Raw genomic sequence first — 22,086 nt, 5'->3', positions numbered from 1 at the left:
CACCTTCATCACAGTTAAGTGCGAATGAACATCTTAGGTAGGAACAAGCGTGTTTGAATGAAAAACAGAAATACTTGCATTAATTCATTGAGACACAGCAGAGCCCCTTGATGCCAAGGCATCTTAGGCTAGTTTCACTAGCATTTTTTTGATAGTTTTAGTTGTTTTATGCATTTTCTTGAGCTTAAAGTAACCAAGAATGGTTAAAAGAATAACAAAGCAATGAACCATCCAAACAGTATGATTTTGATGCAAATTCCATGAGTTTTAGTTATATTACTTGAATGCTATGAATGGAAGATTTCTCATGAAATTTTGCAAGACTTTGATGCAATTGTTTGGATGATTTCAGGGAAGAAGAGGCTAGGCAAGGAAGCAACAAAGTCAATAAAGGAAGCTTGAATATCACATGTGGAGTTTAAGTTCCAGTTTAAGCCTAAACTGGAGCTTAAACGCCAGAATCATGAAGGCTAAGAAATGCTGAAACTGAAGTTTAACCTCCAGTTTAACCTTAAACTGGAGGTTAAACGCCAGAATGAGAATGCCACTCAGGAAGCATTTCCACGTTTAACCTCCAGTTTAACCTTAAACTGGAGGTTAAACGCCAGAAATGGGAAGTGCACCAGGGAGCCATTTCCACGTTTAAGCTCCAATTTAACCTTAAACTGGAGCTTAAACGTGTTCGACCAAGTTTTCTCCTCCAGGGTTGCTTTCTCCATTTCCACGTTTAAGCTCCAGTTTAACCTTAAACTGGAGCTTAAACGTGTTCGACACCTCCAGGGCTACCTTTCTCAGCTTCCACGTTTAAGCTCCAGTTTAACCTTAAACTGGAGCTTAAACGTGTTCGACCTCCAGGATGGCTTTCTCTATTTCCACGTTTAAGCTCCAGTTTAACCTTAAACTGGAGCTTAAACGTGTTCGACCTCCAGGGCTGCCTTTTCTATCTCCACGTTTAAGCTTCAGTTTAACCTTAAACTGAAGCTTAAACGTGTTCGACTAAGTTACCCTCCAGGGCTGCCTTCTTCCATTTCCACGTTTAAGCTTCAGTTTAACCTTAAACTGAAGCTTAAACGTGCTTCCACAAAAGGCATCACTGGAAGTGTCTGGCGTTTAAGCTACAGTTTAAGCTTAAACTGCAACTTAAACGCCACTCTTGGAAAAGGTTTCTGGGCCAAAAATATTGCGGTTTAAGTTAGTATTTGAGCACAAACATTAACTTAAACTTACTCTGGTATGAAACCCAATTGAATATCATGGTTTATGGGATTGGGCCTGAAGGATTGATGAGTCTGAAATTTCAATTTATTGAGTCATGTGTCATTATTTGATTATCACTAAGTTGGCTCAATGAATGTTACAGAATTTGGATCAACAGCCTCATCAAGATTATGGATCATAAACCCAAGGCAAAAGGAAAGCAGGGAGAGGCCTCAAAGCCCAAGAAACACAACAGAAGCTCAATATAGAAAGTGTATAAATAGGATAGAATTAAGTTAGAGAGGACTTTTACCTTTTCTTTTGGCTAGTTTTCATATCTTTGTAATTGAATTCAGAGCTATGACTCACTAAACCCCCTTTCATTGGGTTAGGGAGCTCTATTGTAATTCAATGAATCAATAATAGTTTATCTTCTTCTTCAATCTTTTCTCTTGAATTTTGTTAGAAAGCTTCTCGATCTAATTCCATTGGGTAGTTGTCTTGGGAAAGAAACTACCCATAATTGGAATCCTTCGGAACCTTGGGAAAGGAATGGAGGATTCATGCTAGAGAAGCTTTCTCACAGTGAATTGGATTGGGGTTTGGATGGATATTGTGACATGTAATCCTACCAAATTGTGGTTCATGAAACTGTGTGGTATAATCAGTGATCGAGCATCATCTCTTCTTATGAACATTTAAACCAAGGGATTGGGAATTTGTTCGTTTTTAGAGAGAATTGGTGAGCCAAGGGATTGGGATCCAATCATATAAGATTGCCAAGCAAAATTCAATGAACGCATTGGTTGAGGAAGAGATAAACATGTTTTGATTCGGAGATCTCAATATCTCCTATAACCCAATGAATTCCCCATTTCTGATTTCCACTTTCTCTTTACATTCTGCAATTAAATTCATGCAATCACCCCCATTCCCTTTTAATTTCAGCAATTTAGCTTCTGCTCTTTACTTCATGCAATTTAAGATTCCGCCATTTAAATTTCTTGTCATTTACGTTTCCCGCCAATTTTACATTCCGCAATTCTCATCTAAATCTTGATTCCGCTCAACTAGAACACACTTCTAATCCGAATTGCTCACTCAACCAATCCTTGTGGGATTCGACCTCACTCTATTGTGAGTTTTTACTTGACGATAACCGGTGCACTTGCCGGAAGGAATTTTGCCGATCGTGCAATTTCCTAAATCGTAGCATAACTAGTTTATGCGCATCAAGTTTATGGCGCCGTTGCCGGGGAATTGGTTTTCGATTGACAATTCTCAAATTGGAAGTTAACTAGATTGAGCATTTTTTTTGTTTTGATTAATTCAGTACACGTTACTTGTTGAATTTTAATTTCTGCACTCTGTTACATGCTTTCTTTCTTTATGCCTTTAAATTCAAGCAACTAACTCACTGACTCACTAACTGTTTGAATTAATTCCTCAACTGCTCTAACCATACTCTTCCATTAACCAAGAGTATTTCACTTGTTTGTTGCCTGTGCTGTGTTCTTGTATGACAGGTAGGAGAGGAGAGACATCAACTCCTCCATATACCGAACCAGAGAGGACCCTTCATAGACTGAGAAGGGAAGCAAGAGGGAAGAGAGTACTGGGAGAAGAGGAATCTGAAGGAGAATCTGAGGACAATTTTGAGGAAGCTTTAGATCTCAACATGGATAGAGAAGTTCACAACCATGAGAGAGCTGATGGAAACAATGCCATTCCTGAGAGGAGGGTTCTTAGTTCATACATAAACCCAACCTCTGGGAATTGTGGTAGCAGCATCCAGAAACCACCCATTCAGGCCAACAATTTTGAGCTCAAACCACAGCTAATATCACTTGTGGAGAATCATTGTTCATTTGGTGGAAGTGCTAATGAAGACCCAAACCAACATCTCACAAAATTTCTGAGAATTTGCGACACTGTGAAGTCCAATGGAGTCTAGGAAGATGCATATAAACTGCTTTTGTTCCCATTTTCACTTAGGGACAAGGCAGCTAAGTGGCTGGAATCATTCCCAAGGGGGAGCCTAACAACCTGGGATGAGGTGGAAAGCAAGTTTCTGGCACGTTTCTACCCCCCACAAAAGGTCAATAGGCTTCGATCTGAGGTTCAGACGTTTAGACAACAAGATGGTGAAACTCTCTACGAGGCATGGGAGAGATTCAAGGATTTGACAAGGAAATGCCCACCAGACATGTTCCATGACTGGGTACAATTGCATATTTTCTATGATGGACTGTCTTATGAATCAAGGAAGGCTGTAGACCATTCATCAGGAGGTTCATTGAACAGGAAAAAGACTGTGGAAGAAGCCATTGAAGTGATTGAGACAGTGGCTGAGAATGAGTACTACTATGCATCAGAGAGACACAACACTAAGGGAGTCATGGAGCTGAACCATGTTGATACAATTCTAGCCCAAAACAAGGTGTTTGCCAAGCAACTAGCAGAGCTCACCAGGAAATTAGAAACAAAACAAGTGGCTGCAATACACACACAAGAGCAAGAGGAAGAAAGCACTGAAGGAGGTGATTGGGAAGAGGCCAATTATGTAGGAAATCAACAAAGGCAACCATATGATCCACATTCCAACACTTACAACCCAGGCTGGAAAAACCACCCAAACTTTGGGTGGGGAAACCAGCAAAACCAACATAACGAGTCCACATACCAAAACTCCAACCAAAGATCATACCAAGCCACACAAAACACTTACTCTCAACCACCATATCATAGCCAAAATAATCAACCTGCTCAACCTAATCCGAACCAACAATTTCAAGATCAATTAAACAGGATAGAAGGAATGCTTGCAACCATGAGTCAACACATAACCGAATTGAAAGCTTTTAAGGAAGAAGTGAATTCTAACCTGCAAAACCAAGGAGCTGCCATCCAGAAGCTAGAAAATCAAATTGCGTATTTGTCTAAGCAAACCCCTGGGACAAGCGGTTCTCATGCTGCCAAGGCTATTGCAAGGGAAGAATGTAAGGCCATAACCCTCAGAAGCGGAAAGAATCTAAAGGAGATCTCAAAGGAAACCACAGAGGATGAAGCAAAGGAAAATGTGAGAGATAAGGAACAAGGACAATCTTTTACATCGTCTGCAACAAAAGAAAAAGAAAAAGAGGTCCTGAAGCCTTATACACCTAAAGCACCATATCCTCAACGTTTGATGAAAAGTGAAAAGGATGGCCAATTCTCCAGGTTCTTGGAGATTTTCAAGAAGCTTCAAATCAACATTCTGTTTGCTGAGGCAATAGAGCAAATGCCACTCTATGCAAAATTCTTAAAGGAATTAATGACCAAGAAAAGAAGCTGGAGAAACGAGGAAACTGTGTTGTTAACTGAAGAATGCAGTGCCATCATCCAGCACAAATTGCCTCAGAAATTGAAGGATCCAGGCAGTTTCCAAATCCCCTGCATCATAGGAGAAGTCATGGTGGAGAAGGCCTTGTGTGACTTAGGGGCCAGTATCAATTTGATGTCTCTAACAATGATGAGAAGAATGAAGATTGAGGAAGCCAAACCAACAAGAATGGCCCTCCAATTGGCAGATCGAACTTTTAAATTCCCTCATGGGATAGTTGAGGATTTGTTGGTGAAGGTGGGAGATTTTATATTTCCTGCTGATTTTGTGGTGTTAGATATGGAGGAAGAAGCCAAAGCTTCAATAATTCTGGGAAGACCCTTCCTGGCTACTGCTGGAGCCATCATAGATGTACAAAAGGGTGAACTCACTCTTAGACTACATGATGAGAAATTGGTGTTTAACGTATTCAAGGCAATGAGCTATCCATCAGAATCACTAAGGGAATGCATGAGGGTGGATGTAGTGGACATTGCAGTACAAGAAACCTTTGAGGAAACAACAAAGGAAGTGGCAGAGGAGGAGTTCACCAAGGACATAGAAGTTAGTGACATCAAGGCTGCTGAAACAACCATGCCAAACATGCTAGAGATAGTGAAAGAAGAGAAGGAAGCACCAAAACCTGAGCTCAAAGCATTGCCCCCTAATCTCAAGTATGCATACTTGGGTAGTGATGAGAGTCATCCTGTTATCATTAGCTCTGCCCTGAGTCAAGAACAGGAAGAAGAATTGATCAAGGTGCTACAAACTCATCAAGATGCCATTGGATGGACCCTAGCTGATTTGAAGGGGATAAGTTCATCCATATGCATGCATAAAATCTTGTTAGAAGAGGATGCTAGACCCTCCATCCAAGCTCAGAGAAGATTGAATCCCGTCATGAAAGAAGTGGTACAAAAGGAGGTCATGAAGTTATGGCAGGCAGGGGTAATCTACCCCATTTCTGATAGCCCATGGGTTAGTCCCATCCATGTAGTTCCCAAGAAAGGTGGCATAACTGTGGTGCCAAATGAGAGGAACGAACTCATACCCACAAGAACTGTCACTGGGTGGAGGATGTGCATAGACTACAGGAAGCTCAATGAAGCCACCAGAAAGGATCATTTCCCACTCCCATTCATGGATCAGATGCTTGAAAGGCTTGCAGGACATGCTTACTATTGCTTTTTGGATGGATACTCAGGCTATAATCAGATAGTAGTTGATCCTAGAGATCAAGAGAAAACATCATTTGTTTGTCCATATGGAGTTTTTGCTTATAGACGCATGCCCTTTGGATTGTGCAATGCACCTGCCACTTTCCAAAGATGCATGCTGTCCATCTTTTCGGACATGATTGAAAAATTTATTGAGGTCTTCATGGATGATTTTTCTGTGTTTGGAGATTCTTTTCCTAGCTGCCTACACCACCTTGCCTTGGTGCTTAAGAGGTGCCAAGAGACTAACCTAGTATTAAACTGGGAAAAATGTCATTTCATGGTTACAGAAGGAATAGTCCTTGGCCACAAAATCTCTAATAGAGGCATTGAGGTGGACAGAGCTAAGGTGGAAATCATTGAAAAACTACCTCCACCAAGTAATGTCAAGGCAGTTAGGAGTTTTTTGGGACACGCTGGTTTTTACAGAAGGTTTATTAGAGACTTTTCCAAAATAGCCAAACCTTTGAGTAACTTGCTTGTCTCTGATACACCCTTTGTATTTGATAAAAATTGCATGCTAGCCTATGAACTTTTAAAGCAAAAACTTTCCTCTGCACCTATCATTGCCCCACCTGATTGGAACTTACCTTTTGAACTGATGTGTGATGCATCAGACCTTGCTATTGGGGCAGTGTTAGGACAAAGGAAAGACAATTTGGTACATGTGATTTATTATGCCAGTAAAGTCTTGAATGCTAACCAAAGGAATTACACAACCACTGAAAAAGAACTCTTGGCAATAGTCTTTGCATTTGACAAATTTAGATCCTATCTCATTGGATCTAAAGTCATTGTCTTCACCGATCATTCAGCTTTAAAATACTTACTTGCTAAACAAGAATCCAAACCAAGACTTATTAGATGGGTTCTTTTGTTGCAGGAATTTGACATTGAAATCAAAGACAAGAAGGGTGTAGAGAACAAGGTGGCAGACCATTTATCAAGGATACCATGTGAAGAAGGAAGCGCAAAAAGCACACATATAAATGAGTGCTTTCCTGATGAACAACTCATGGTAATTCACAAAGCACCCTGGTTTGCAGACATAGCAAACTTCAAGGCCACTGGGAGTTTGCCGTTGCAATTTAACAAGCATCAAAGGAAGAAATTGGTAAATGATGCCAAATACTTCATCTGGGACGAACCATACTTGTTCAAAAAATGTTCCGATGGCATACTCAGAAGATGCATATCAGAGGAAGAAGGAAAGGAAGTCTTATGGGACTGCCATGGCTCCACTTATGGAGGACATTTTGCAGGAGAAAGAACAGCAGCTAAGGTGTTGCAGTGTGGTTTTTATTGGCCCACTATCTTCAAAGATGCAAAGGAACTAGTGAAGCACTGCCATGAATGCCAGAAAGCGGGGAACCTGCCAAGAAGAAATGAAATGCCACAAAAATTCATTCTGGAACTTGAATTGTTTGATGTATGGGGGATAGATTTCATGGGACCCTTTCCCTCCTAATACTCAAATAATTACATTCTTGTGGCAGTAGACTATGTCTCCAAATGGGTTGAAGCAATAGCAACTCCAACCAATGATAATAAGGTAGTCATGAACTTCCTCAGAAAACACATTTTTTGCCGTTTTGGGGTTCCAAGAGCAATCATCAGTGATGGAGGAAGCCACTTCTGCAACAAACCATTAGAGGCATTGCTTCTAAAATATGGAGTCAAACACAAGGTAGCCACACCATACCATCCACAAACAAGTGGGCAAGCCGAAATATCTAACAGAGAACTCAAAAGGATCCTGGAAAAGACTGTGGGAACTTCAAGGAAGGACTGGTCGATTAAGCTAGATGATGCTCTTTGGGCATATAGGACAGCTTTCAAAACACCAATTGGAATGTCTCCTTACCAACTAGTATACGGAAAAGCTTGCCATTTGCCACTGGAGTTGGAGCACAAGGCATACTGGGCCTTGAAACTTTTGAACTTGGACAGCAAAGCTGCTGGAGAAAGAAGGATGTTGCAAATTCAAGAGTTGGAAGAGTTCAGAGCTGAAGCTTATGAGAATGCCAAAATTTACAAAGAAAGAGCAAAGAAGAAGCATGACAGCAACATAGCCCCAAGGAAATTTGAAGAAGGACAAAAAGTATTGCTCTACAATTCTAGGCTGAAGCTATTTCCAGGGAAGCTAAAATCAAGGTGGTCTGGACCATTCCTTGTCACCAAGGTCTCCAAATATGGACAAGTAGAAATCATGGAAGAAAAGTCACAACGAACCTTCATTGTGAACGGTCAAAGACTTACCCTTTTGCTGTTTCTTTTATTTGTTTCAATAAAAAGGGTGAAGTAGTTTCTGTGCATTGCAAAGAATTAAGTTTGGTGTTTCACACCAAACAATGAATTCGTGGATCAATAATTCAAAGGGGAATGTGTGACTCTAAGTTTGGTGTTCCACCATAAAGATCAACTGAACACAACAACCTTTGAATTATATGAAAGGAACAACCATTCTAAGCAGTCACAGAAATGCTTAAAACCCTTAGCAGCAACTTCATTCCAAAGAGAACTCAAGGATTCAAAGAACAGAGAAGTAAGTGGGAGACTAAGTTTGGTGTTCACACACCAACTTAAGACTCAGATACTTACCCACACATAGTTGAGCTAACCACTCAAGTGCTTGAGAAGCAAGCAACTTCATCACTCTTTGCAGGAAAGGAAACAAGGATCTTAAAACATGAAGCAACAATTAGGAGAAGAAGGAGAAATCAAAGTGTTTCCTGGCAACAAAGAGAAAACAAGGAATTTCACAAGGTGGTATTGTTCCTTGATGATTCTTTAAAAAGGGCAAACAAAAGCATGCTTGTTCTGGTTTAAACTGTAAATGTTGAATCTTTCTGGAATGTGAAGTTTTTAGTATATTTGTCTGTTTATTGCTTTGAATAAAGTGAATGCCTAGATGTTTGGATATAACTTCACCTTCTTAAACAAGTGCTTGCCATGCTTGTTCTGTTTCCAAAAATAAAAGAAAAGTTTGAACAAAAGTAACTTGGCTCAATTAGTGACAAATCAAGTAGAATTAAGTGGTGGTATGCATGCTTGATTGTTTAGTCAGATCACTGGAAATAGAGTGTAGAATTATCATTTTTTATGTAGAAATTGAAAACTGTCTATGGATCTTGATGAATAAATGTCTTTGGCCATGAAAAAGAAAGAAAAAGAAGAAGAAAAAGCCACTGAAAAAGGGCAACCAAAAAGCAAAAAAAAAAATTGAGAAAATAAGCTAGGCACCAATGGTTTGAACTTCTGAGACAAATGCCTGTGGTGTTTATGTATTAAGGATATGCTTGGATGAATAGGTTCTGAGGAGTGTTTCAACACTTGGTAACTTGGGTTAACTAACCCGGGATTATCAACCAAAAGTCCATTATCAAGAGCAACCTAAATACAAAACATTTAGTCACACAAAGAGGTGCTGGGCACCAATGTCTCAAGAAGAAATGTGAACTAAAATGCCTGAAGTGGATATGTGTAGTGCACTGATAAGAAAAAGAAAATGCCAAAGGCTGGTGCAACACATGACACTAAGCAAACAAGGAGCAAAGAAGCTCTAAGAAAAAGAAAAGAAAAACAAAGAAGAGAAAAGTGCCAAGGACATAAGAGTAACAAGAGGCCATAGCAGTGTTTGATGGATGCAATGAAAAAGTGATAATCTTACCTGATAAGAATGAAAAAGTGATGCTGCAACTTTCTGCATAAAACCCTTCTGATGAACTTAAAATGCTTGCTAATATAGCCAATGTAATTGCTTTCTGTTTCATACTTTCTTCTCAAATAACTCAGGACTTGCTTAGGGACAAGCAAGTATTAAGTTTGGTGTTGTGATGCCAAGGCATCTTAGGCTAGTTTCACTAGCATTTTTTTGATAGTTTTAGTTGTTTTATGCATTTTCTTGAGCTTAAAGTAACCAAGAATGGTTAAAAGAATAACAAAGCAATGAACCATCCAAACAGTATGATTTTGATGCAAATTCCATGAGTTTTAGTTATATTACTTGAATGCTATGAATGGAAGATTTCTCATGAAATTTTGCAAGACTTTGATGCAATTGTTTGGATGATTTCAGGGAAGAAGAGGCTAGGCAAGGAAGCAACAAAGTCAATAAAGGAAGCTTGAATATCACATGTGGAGTTTAAGTTCCAGTTTAAGCCTAAACTGGAGCTTAAACGCCAGAATCATGAAGGCTAAGAAATGCTGAAACTGAAGTTTAACCTCCAGTTTAACCTTAAACTGGAGGTTAAACGCCAGAATGAGAATGCCACTCAGGAAGCATTTCCACGTTTAACCTCCAGTTTAACCTTAAACTGGAGGTTAAACGCCAGAAATAGGAAGTGCACCAGGGAGCCATTTCCACGTTTAAGCTCCAGTTTAACCTTAAACTGGAGCTTAAACGTGTTCGACCAAGTTTTCTCCTCCAGGGTTGCTTTCTCCATTTCCACGTTTAAGCTCCAGTTTAACCTTAAACTGGAGCTTAAACGTGTTCGACACCTCCAGGGCTACCTTTCTCAGCTTCCACGTTTAAGCTCCAGTTTAACCTTAAACTGGAGCTTAAACGTGTTCGACCTCCAGGATGGCTTTCTCTATTTCCACGTTTAAGCTCCAGTTTAACCTTAAACTGGAGCTTAAACGTGTTCGACCTCCAGGGCTGCCTTTTCTATCTCCACGTTTAAGCTTCAGTTTAACCTTAAACTAAAGCTTAAACGTGTTCGACTAAGTTACCCTCCAGGGCTGCCTTCTTCCATTTCCACGTTTAAGCTTCAGTTTAACCTTAAACTGAAGCTTAAACGTGCTTCCACAAAAGGCATCACTGGAAGTGTCTGGCGTTTAAGCTACAGTTTAAGCTTAAACTGCAACTTAAATGCCACTCTTGGAAAAGGTTTCTGGGCCAAAAATATTGCGGTTTAAGTTAGTATTTGAGCACAAACATTAACTTAAACTTACTCTGGTATGAAACCCAATTGAATATCATGGTTTATGGGATTGGGCCTGAAGGATTGATGAGTCTGAAATTTCAATTTATTGAGTCATGTGTCATTATTTGATTATCACTAAGTTGGCTCAATGAATGTTACAGAATTTGGATCAACAGCCTCATCAAGATTATGGATCATAAACCCAAGGCAAAAGGAAAGCAGGGAGAGGCCTCAAAGCCCAAGAAACACAACAGAAGCTCAATATAGAAAGTGTATAAATAGGATAGAATTAAGTTAGAGAGGACTTTTACCTTTTCTTTTGGCTAGTTTTCATATCTTTGTAATTGAATTCAGAGCTATGACTCACTAAACCCCCTTTCATTGGGTTAGGGAGCTCTATTGTAATTCAATGAATCAATAATAGTTTATCTTCTTCTTCAATCTTTTCTCTTGAATTTTGTTAGAAAGCTTCTCGATCTAATTCCATTGGGTAGTTGTCTTGGGAAAGAAACTACCCATAATTGGAATCCTTCAGAACCTTGGGAAAGGAATGGAGGATTCATGCTAGAGAAGCTTTCTCACAGTGAATTGGATTGGGGTTTGGATGGATATTGTGACATGTAATCCTACCAAATTGTGGTTCATGAAACTGTGTGGTATAATCAGTGATCGAGCATCATCTCTTCTTATGAACATTTAAACCAAGGGATTGGGAATTTGTTCGTTTTTAGAGAGAATTGGTGAGCCAAGGGATTGGGATCCAATCATATAAGATTGCCAAGCAAAATTCAATGAACGCATTGGTTGAGGAAGAGATAAACATGTTTTGATTCGGAGATCTCAATATCTCCTATAACCCAATGAATTCCCCATTTCTGATTTCCACTTTCTCTTTACATTCTGCAATTAAATTCATGCAATCACCCCCATTCCCTTTTAATTTCAGCAATTTAGCTTCTGCTCTTTACTTCATGCAATTTAAGATTCTGCCATTTAAATTTCTTGTCATTTACGTTTCCCGCCAATTTTACATTCCGCAATTCTCATCTAAATCTTGATTCCGCTCAACTAGAACACACTTCTAATCCGAATTGCTCACTCAACCAATCCTTGTGGGATTCGACCTCACTCTATTGTGAGTTTTTACTTGACGATAACCGGTGCACTTGCCGGAAGGAATTTTGCCGATCGTGCAATTTCCTAAATCGTAGCATAACTAGTTTATGCGCATCACCCCTCACCCCCAACAATGGAGTTTAGAGTCTCATGCCGTCAAAGAGTACAAAGTTCAGATCTAAAAATGTCATGAGATCCAAAATAAGTCTCTAAAAGTTGTTTAAATACTAAACTAGTAGCCTAGGTTTACAGAAAATGAGTAAACTATAGCAGATGGTATAGAGATCCACTTCTGGGGCCCACTTGGTGTGTTCTGGGGCTGAGATTTAAGTAATTCACGTGCATAAGGCCATTTTGGGCGTTCAACGCCAGGTTTGGATCCATTTCTGGCGTTGAACTCCAACTTTTAATCCTTTTCTGGCGCTGGACGCCAGAATTGGGCAGAGAACTGGCATTGAACGCCAGTTTACGTCATCTATCCTTGAGCAAAGTATGGAATATTATATATTTCTGGAAAGCCCTGGATGTCTACTTTCCAACGCAATTGGAAGCACGCCATTTCGAGTTCTGTAGCTCCAGAAAATCCACTTTGAGTTCAGGGAGGTCAGAATCCAACAGCATCAGCAGTCCTTTTTCAGCCTGAATCAGATTTTTGCTCAGCTCCCTCAATTTCAGCCAGAAAAATACCTGAAATTACAGAAAAACACACAACTCATAGTAAAGTCCAGAAATATGAATTTTTCCTAAAAACTAATGAAAATAAACTAAAAACTAACTAAAATATACTAAAAACTATATGAAATTAACCCCAAAAAGCGTATAAAATATCTGCTCATCATAAACCCATCTTCACCCCTTCATTTTCACACATCTTAAACACTACTTCTCCCCCTTGGACGAAACACTAACCCCATTCCATCTCCTCTATTTCCTCTTCCTCTACTCTCTTCCTTCTTCTTTTGCTCGAGGACGAGCAAACCTTCTAAGCTTGGTGTGGTAAAAGTGTTGCTTTTTGTTTTTCCATAACCATTTATGGCACCTAAGGCCGGAGAAACCTCTAGAAAGAGGAAAGGGAAGGCAAAAGCTTCCAACTCCGAGTCATGAGAGATGGAGAGATTCATCTCAAGGGTGCATCAAGACCACTTCTATGAAGTTGTGGCCAAGAGGATGGTGATCCCCGAGGTCCCTTTCAAGCTCAAAAAGGGTGAATACCCGGAGATCCGACATGAGATTCGAAGAAGAGGTTGGGAAGTTCTCACCAACCCCATTCAACAAGTCAGAATCTTAATGGTTCAAGAGTTCCATGCCAATGCATGGATCACCAAGAACCATGATCAAAGTGTGAACCCGGACCCAAAGAATTGGCTTACAATGGTTCGGGAGAAATACTTAGATTTCAGTCCGAAAAATGTAAGGTTGGCATTCAACTTGCCCATGATGCAAGGAGATGCACGCCCCTACACTAGAAGGGTCAACTTTGATCAAAGGTTGGACCAAGTCCTCATAAACATTTGTGAAGAGGACGCTCAATAGAAGAAAGATTCAAGAGGGAAACTGGTTCAACTAAGAAGGCATGACCTCAAGCCCGTGGCTAGGGGATGGTTGGAGTTCATCCAACACTCAATCATTCCCACTAGCAACCGGTCTGAAGTTACTATAGACCAGGCTATCATGATCCATAGCATCATGATTGGAGAGGAAGTAGAAGTTCATGAGGTTATATCCCTAGAACTCTACAAGGTGGCAGACAATTCCTCTACTTTGTCAAGGTTAGCCTTCCCTCATCTCATTTGTCACCTTTGCAATTCAGCTGGAATTGGCATAGAGGAAGACATCCTCATTGATGAGGACAAGCCCATCACTAAGAAAAGGATGGAGCAAACAAGAGATCCCACTCATGGACAAGAGCATGAGAAAATTCCTCATCATGAAATCCCTGAGATGCCTCAAGTGATGCATTTTCCTCCACAAAATTATTGGGAGCAATTTAACACCTCCCTAGGAGAATTAAGTTCCAATATGGGACAACTAAGGGTGGAGCACCAAGAGCATTCTATCCTCCTTCATGAAATTAGAGAAGATCAAAGAATCATGAGAGAGGAGAAACAAAGGCAAGGAAGAGACATTGAGGAGCTCAAGCACTCCATAAGATCTTCAAGAGGAAGAACAAGCCGCCATCACTAAGGTGGACCCATTCTTTAATTTCCTTGTTCTCTATTTTTCTGTTTTTCGAAAATTATGCTTTAGGGTTATCTATTTTTGTGTCTTTATTACATGATCATTAGTGTCTTAGTGTCTATGTCTTAAAGTTATGAATGTCCTATGAATCCATCACCTTTCTTAAATGAAAAATGTTTTTAATTGCAAAAGAACAAGAAGCACATGAATTTTGAATTTTAAAACAGTTTAATTATTTTGATGTGGTGGCAATAAATTTTGTTTTCTGAATGAATGCTTGAATAGTGCATATTTTTGAATTTGTTGTTTATGAATGTTAAAATTGTTGGCTCTTGAAATAATGATGAAAAAGGAGAAATGTTATTGATGATCTGAAAAATCATAAAATTGATTCTTGAAGCAAGAAAAAGTAGTGAAAAGCTTGCAAAAAAAAAATAAATGTGAAAAAAAAGAAAGAAAAAGAAAAAAGCAAGCAGAAAAAGCCAATAGCCCTTTAAACCAAAAGGCAAGGGTGAAATAAAAAGGATCCAAGGCTTTGAGCATCAGTGGATAGGAGGGCCCACAGGAATAAAATCCTGGCCTAAGCGGCTGAACCAAGCTGTCCCAAACCATGTGCTTGTGGCGTAAAGCTGTCAAGTGAAAACTTGAGATTGAGCGGTTAAAGTCATGGTCCAAAGCAAAAAGAGTGTGCTTAAGAGCTCTAGACACTTCTAATTGGGGACTCTAGCAAAGCTGAGTAACAATCTAAAAAGGTTCACCCAGTTATGTGTCTGTGGCATTTATGTATCCGGTGGTAATACTGGAAAACAAAATGCTTAGGGTGACAGCCAAGACTCATAAATTAACTGTGTTCAAAAATCAACATACTGAACTAGGAGAATCAATGGCACTATCTGAATTCTGAGTTCCTATAGAAGCCAATCACTCTGAACTTCAAGGGATAAAGTGAGATGCCAAAACTGTTCAGAAGCAAAAAGCTAATAGCCTGCTCATATAATCAAGACTGATCTTCATAGATATTTTTGAAATTCATTGTATATTCTATTTTTTTTATCCTATTTGATTTTTAGTTGCTTAGGGACAAGCAACAATTTAAGTTTGGTGTTGTGATGAGCGAATAATTTATACGCTTTTTGGCATTATTTTTAGTATGTTTTTAGTATATTTTAGTTAGTTTTTATTATGTTTTTATTAGTTTTTAAATAAAAATCATATTTCTGGACTTTACTATGAGTTTGTGTGTTTTTCTGTGATTTCAGGTATTTTTTGGCTGAAATTGAGGGACCTGAGCAAAAATCTAATTCAGAGGCTGAAAAAAGACTGCAGATGCTGTTGGATTCTGACTTCCCTGCACTCGAAGTGAATTTTCTGGAGCTACAGAAGCTCAATTGGTGCAATCTCAATTGCGTTGGAAAGTAGACATCCTGTGCTTTCCAGCAATATATAATAGTCCATACTTTGTCCGAGATTTGATGGTCCAAATCGGCGTTCCAAGTCAGCATAGAAATTCTAACGTCAAAACGCCAGAACTGGCATAAAAGCTGGGTTTAACGCCCAAACTGGCATAAAAGCTGGAGTTTCACTCCAAGAAAAGTCTCTACACATGAAAGCTGCAATGCTCATCCCAAGAACACATCAAGTGGGTCCGGAAGTGGATTTCTGCATTAATTACTTATTTCTGTAACCCTAGGCTACTATTTATTTATAAATAGGACCTTTTACTATTGTATTTTCACTTTTGGACGTTTAGTCCTTAGACCTTTGAGGCTGGCCATTCGGCCATGCTTAGACTATTTTCACTTATGTATTTTCAACAGTGGAGTTTCTACACACCATAGATTAAGGTGTGGAGCTCTGCTGTTCCTCATGAATTAATGCAAAGTACTATTGTTTTTCTATTCAATTCAAGCCTATTTCTGTTCTAAGATATACACTCGTTCTTCAACTTGATGAATGTGATGATCCGTGACACTCATCATCATTCTCACCTATGAACGCGTGCCTGACAATCACTTCGTTCTACATGCAAACAAGCTTGAATGTGTATCTCTTGGGTTTTTAATCTAAGATTAAAACCTTCGTGGTATAGGCTAGAATCAATTGGCGGCCATTCCTGAGATCCAGAAAGTCTAAACCTTATCTGTGGTATTCTGAGTAGGATCAGGGAAGGGATGACTGTGACGAGCTTCAAACTCGCGAGTGTTGGGCGTAGTGATAGACGCAAAAAGGATCAATGGATCCTATTCCAACATGATTGAGAACCAACAGCTGATTAGCCGTGCGGTGACAGCACATTTGGAACATTTTCACTGAGAGAACGGGAGGTAGCCATTGACAACGGTGAAACCTAACATACAGCTTGCCATGGAAAGGAGTATGAATGATTGGAAGAAGGCAATAGGAAAGCAGAGGTTCAGAAGGAACAAAGCATCTCCATACGCTTATCTGAAATTCCTACCAATGAATTGCATAAGTATCTCTATCTTTATTTTATATTTTATTCATATTTTAATTATCAATTCTCCATAACCATTTGAATCTGCCTGACTGAGATTTACAAGATGACCATAGCTTGCTTCAAGCCGACAATCTCCGTGGGATCAACCCTTACTTACGTAAGGTTTATTACTTGGACGACCCAGTGCACTTGCTGGTTAGTTGTGCGGAGTTGTGACAAAGAGCTGAGATTACAATTGTGCGTACCAAGATGTTGGCGCCATTGATGATCACAATTTCGTGCACCAAGACCCAAGAGAATATACTCCGGCTGTCATCCAATGACTACGTTGAACATCATGTAGATTGCTTTGTGGTTGTCAGGCACGCGGATCTTGGCTAAGCGAGTAACGAAGATAGTGGGTGATTGTCACGGGTCACCCCTTCATTCTGACTTAACTGAATTAAGTACGAGAGTATATCTTGGAGAAGAAGTAAGCGTGAATTGAAAGAGAAACAATAGTACTTGCATTAACTCATGAAGAACAGCAGAGCTCCGCACCTTAATATATGAGGTGTAGAAACTCCACCATAGAAAATACATAAGAGAAAAAGGTCTAGGCATGGCCGAATGGCCAGCCTCTCCAAATGTGAAAAATGTCATAAGCCCTCATCAAGTATGCGAATACAATAGTAATAAGTGCTATTTATACTAAACTAGTTACTAGGGATTACCAAAAATAAGTAACTAAGTGCAGATAGTGCAGAAATCTACTTCCGGGGCCCACTTGGTGTGTGCTTGGTCTGAGCTTTGAAGCTTTCACGTGCATAGGCCATTCTTGGAGTTAAACGCCAGCTTGGGTGCCAGTTTGGGCGTTTAACTCCAGTTCTGGTGCCAGTTCCGGCATTTTACTCCAGAAAAGGGGTCTCTAGGCGTTTGGACGCCAGTTTGGGCCATCAAATCTCGGGCAAAGTATTGACTCTTATATATTGCTGGAAAGCCCAAGATGTCTAATTTCCAACACAATTGAGAGCTCTTCAATTGGGCTTTTGTAGCTCCAGAAAATCCACTTCGAGTGTAGGAGGGTCAGAATCCAACAGCATCTGTAGTCCTTTCTCAGCCTCTGAATCAGACTTTTGCTTAGATCCCTCAATTTCAGCCAGAAAATACCTGAAATTACAGAAAAACACACAAACTCATAGTAAAGTCCAAAAATGTGATTTTTGCATAAAAACTAATAAAAATATATAAAAAGTAACTAAAACATACTAAAAACTATGTAAAAACAATGCCAAAAAAGGTATAAATTATTCGCTCATCACAACACCAAACTTAAATTGTTGCTTGTCCCCAAGCAACTAAAAACAAAATAGGATAAAAAGAAGAGAAAATACAATAAATTCCAAAATTATCAATGAAGATTAGTTTTGATTAGATGAGCGGGGCTAGTAGCTTTTTGCCTGTGAACAGTTTTGGCATCTCACTTTATCCTTTGAATGATTGGCATCGATAGGAACTCAAAATTCAGATAGTGTTATTGATTTTCTTAGTTCAGTATGTTGATTCTTGAACACAACTACTTTATGAGTCTTGATCGTGACCCTAAGCATTTTGTTTTCCAGTATTACCACCGGATACATAAATGCCACAGACACATAACTAGGTGAACCTTTTCAGATTGTGACTCAGCTTTGCTAGAGTCCCCAGTTAGAGGTGTCCAGAGCTCTTAAGCACACTCTTTTTGCTTTGGACCACGATTTTAACCGCTCAGTCTCAAGCTTTTCACTTGACACCTTCACGCCACAAGCACATGGTTATGGACAGCTTGATTTAGCCGCTTAGGCCAGGATTTTATTCCTTTGGGCCCTCCTATCCATTAATGCTCAAAACCTTGGATCCTTTTTAGCCTTGCCTTTTGGTTTAAAGGGTTATTGGCTTTTTCTTGCTTGCTTTTTCTTTTTTCTTTCTTTTTTTTTTATTTTTCGCCTTTTCTTTTCGCAAGCTTTGTATTTTTCACTGCTTTTTCTTGCTTCCAGAATCAATCTTATGATTTTTCAGATTATGAATAACATTTCTCTTTTTTCATTATTCTTTCAAGAGCCAACAATTTTAACATTCATAAACTTCACTATAAAAAATATGCACTGTTTAAGCATTCATTTAGAAAACAAAAAGTATTGCCACCACATCAAAATAATTAAACTATTTTCAAGATAGAATTCAAAATTCATGTACTTCTTTTTCTTTTTTCAGAAAATATTTTTCATTTAAGAAAGGTGAAGGATTCATAGGACATTCATAGCTTTAAGACATATAGACTAGACACTAATGATCATGTAATAAAGACACAAACATAGACAAAACATAAAGCATAGAAACCGAAAAACAGAAAAATAAGAACAAGAAAATTAAAGAACGGGTCCACCTTAGTGACGGCGGCTAGTTCTTCCTCTTGAAGATCCTATGGAGTGCTTGAGCTCCTCTATGTCTCTTCCTTGCCTTTGTTGCTCCTCTCTCATGGCTTTTTGGTCCTCTCTGATTTCATTGAGGATAATGGAGTGCTCTTGGTGCTCCATCCTTAGTTGCCCCATGTTGGAACTCAATTCTCCTAAAGAAGTGTTGAGTTGCTCCCAATAGTTATGTGGAGGAAAATACATCCCTTGAGGTATCTCAGAGATTTCATGATGAGGAACTTCCTCATGCTCTTGTTGAGGTCTATGAGTGGGCTCTCTTGTTTGCTCCATCCTCTTTTTAGTGATGGGTTTGTCCTCTTCAATGAGGATGTCTTCCTCTATGACAATTCCAGCCGAATTGCATAGGTTACAGATGAGATGAGGGAAGGCTAACCTTGCCAAAGTGGAGGGCTTGTCTGCTACCTTGTAGGGTTCTAGAGGTATGATCTCATGAACTTCTACTTCCTCTCCATTCATGATACTATGGATCATGATAGCCCGGTCTATTGTAACTTCAGACTGGTTGCTAGTAGGAATGATAGAGCGTTGGATGAACTCCAACTATCCTCTAGCCACAGGCTTGAGGTCAAGCCTTCTTAGTTGAACCGGCTTGCCTTTGGAATCTCTCTTCCATTGAGCTCCTTCCACACAGATGTCCATGAGGACTTGGTCCAACCTTTGATCAAAGTTGACCCTTCTAGTGAAAGGGTGAGGATCTCCTTACATTATTGGCAAGTTGAATACCAACCTCACATTTTTCAGACTAAAATCTAAGTAATTCCCCCGAACCATTGTGAGCCAATTCTTTGGGTTCGGGTTCATACTTTGATCATGGTTCTTAGTGATCCATGCATTAGCATAGAACTCTTGAACCATTAATATTCTGACTTGTTGGATGGGGTTAGTGAGAGCTTCCCAACCTCTTCTTTGAACCTCACGTCGGATCTCCAGATATTCACTCTTTTTGAGCATGAAGGGGACCTCGGGGATCACCTTTTTCTTGGCCACAACTTCATAGAAGTGGTCTTGATGGACCTTTGAGATGAATCTCTCCATCTCCCATGACTCGGAGGTGGAAACAATTCCCTTCCCTTTCCTCTTTCTAGAGGTTTCTCCGGCCTTAGGTTCCATTAATGGTTATGGAAAAACAAAAAGAAGAGATTTTTCCTACACCAAACTTAAAAGGTTTGCTCGTCCTCGAGCAAAAGAAGAAAGAAAGGAGGAGAAGAAGAAGAAGAAATGAAGGAGATGGAGGGGAGTAGTGGATTCGGCCAAGGGGGGTTGAAGTGTTTATAATGTGTGAAATTGAAGGTGGTAAGGAGGGGTATTTATCGGGTAAGAGAGAGAGGGAAGTCGTGTATGAAGGGGTTGGGTTTGAGAGGAAAATGTTTTTAATTTAAATGGTGAGGTAGTGGGGTTTTATGATGGATGGATGGATGTGAGTGGTGAAGAGATTATGGAGAAGAGGGTAAGATTTGATAGGTGAATGATATTTGGGGAAGAGGTATTGATGTGATTGGTCAAGGGTTGATAAACCATTATTTTATGGTTTATATTGTGTTTAATTGTGTGGTTTTATCAAATCTTTACCCACTTATTCATATGATTAGCATGTATTTACAACTTCTTCCCAAAATTACTCCATGGTTGAAAACTTGCTTCCTAGAGACTTTTAATTATGTATTTTAATTCTCCTTTATTCCATTCGATGCTGTGATCCCTGTGTTAAGTGTTTTAGGCTTTATAGGGCATGAATGACTTGGAAATTGGAGAGGAGGCATGCAAAAATGGAAGGAACACAAGAAATTAAGGGGATGACCAGCGAGAAGCGACGCGGACGCATGGCTCACGCGACCGCGTGGAATGGAGAAATCGTAGTGACGCGCTCGCGTGCCTGACGTGAACGCATGGATTGGAAACTGCACGAGTGACGCGAATGCGTGAATGACGCGCACGCGTGACAAGGCAAAACGCTGGATGATGCGAACGCGTGGATGACGCGATCGCGTGATGTGTGCGATCTGCAGAATTTGCAGAATTCGCTGGGGGCGATTTTAGGTCATGTTTTGACCCAGTTTTTGGCCCAAAAAAGCATATTAGAGCCAGGGAACATGCAGAGACCAGGGAGGAGATTCATTCCGCATAATTTTTAGTTTTAGATCTGACTTTACTCCTCCTCTAGGTTTTCTCTCTACACATTCATAGTTCTTAGGATTTTGTTTTTATTGCTTTTTGGATTGGGATATTGAGAAGAGTTATTACCTCCGCCAAGACTTCATCATTCTAGTTTATTTTTCTTACTTGTCACTTACTCTTTTATATCCTTAATTTATTCAGAATTACTATTGGATTATTTTTTGAATTTAATAATACAAGAACTATTTTTATTTTTTTATTAGTCTTTTTGATTATTATTTATCATGTCTTCCTTTATTTCCCTTTCTTATTTTGTGAAGTTTACATTTATAATGAGCAAATAGTTTTCTAACTTGATTCGGAGTTGATTGAAAGGAGAACCTTGAGTTGGAATGCTCAAGAGTGAAATTGTAATTGGGTTTATTGTTGGATGGCTCTCTAGTCACTGACACTAATTCTTTCCAAGGGAGAGGTTTAGAACTTGTGAATAGAAGTAGATGGTATGCAAAATCGTGATCGTTCATTCCTTGGTAACGGCGCTAAAAACTTAATACGCACGTTCATAATCTTAATTCTTTATCAAAACTTCGCACAACTAACCAGCATGTGCACTGGGTCGTCCAAGTAATAAACCTTACGTGAGTAAGGGTCGATCCCACGGAGATTGTCGGCTTGAAGCAAGCTATGGTCACCTTGTAAATCTCAGTCAGGCGGATTCAAATGGTTATAGAGTTTTAATAATTAAAAGATAAATAAAACGTAAAATAAAGATAGAGATACTTATGTAATTCATTGGTGAGAATTTCAGATAAGCGTATGGAGATGCTCTTGTTCCTTCTGAACCTCTGCTTTCCTACTGCTTTCATCTAATCCTTCATACTCCTTTCTATGGCAAGCTTTATGTAGGGCATCACCGTTATCAATGGCTACGTCCCGTCCTCTCAGTGAAAATGGTCCAAAATGCGCTGTCACCGTACGGCTAATCATCTGTTGGTTCTCGATCCTGCTGGAATAGGATTCAGTAATCCTTTTGCGTCTGTCACTACGCCCAGCACTCGCGAGTTTA

General features: G+C 39.5%; 1 non-coding gene across 1 annotated transcript; it reads right to left on the bottom strand.

The window, feature by feature from the left end:
* Positions 1–3,301: 3,301 nt before the first annotated feature.
* On the bottom strand, positions 3,302–3,405 carry LOC148571630 (small nucleolar RNA R71). Its single transcript, XR_015880275.1, has one exon. It is a non-coding gene; the product is annotated as a small nucleolar RNA R71 (small nucleolar RNA).
* Positions 3,406–22,086: the final 18,681 nt, after the last annotated feature.

The sequence above is a fragment of the Arachis ipaensis genome, chromosome B3, assembly GCF_059453495.1.
Source record: "Arachis ipaensis isolate K30076 ecotype BB chromosome B3, ASM5945349v1, whole genome shotgun sequence".
Taxonomy (NCBI): Eukaryota; Viridiplantae; Streptophyta; class Magnoliopsida; order Fabales; family Fabaceae; genus Arachis; species Arachis ipaensis.
Note: the sequence above shows the minus strand (reverse complement) of the source record. Positions and strands in the feature narration are given on the sequence as shown.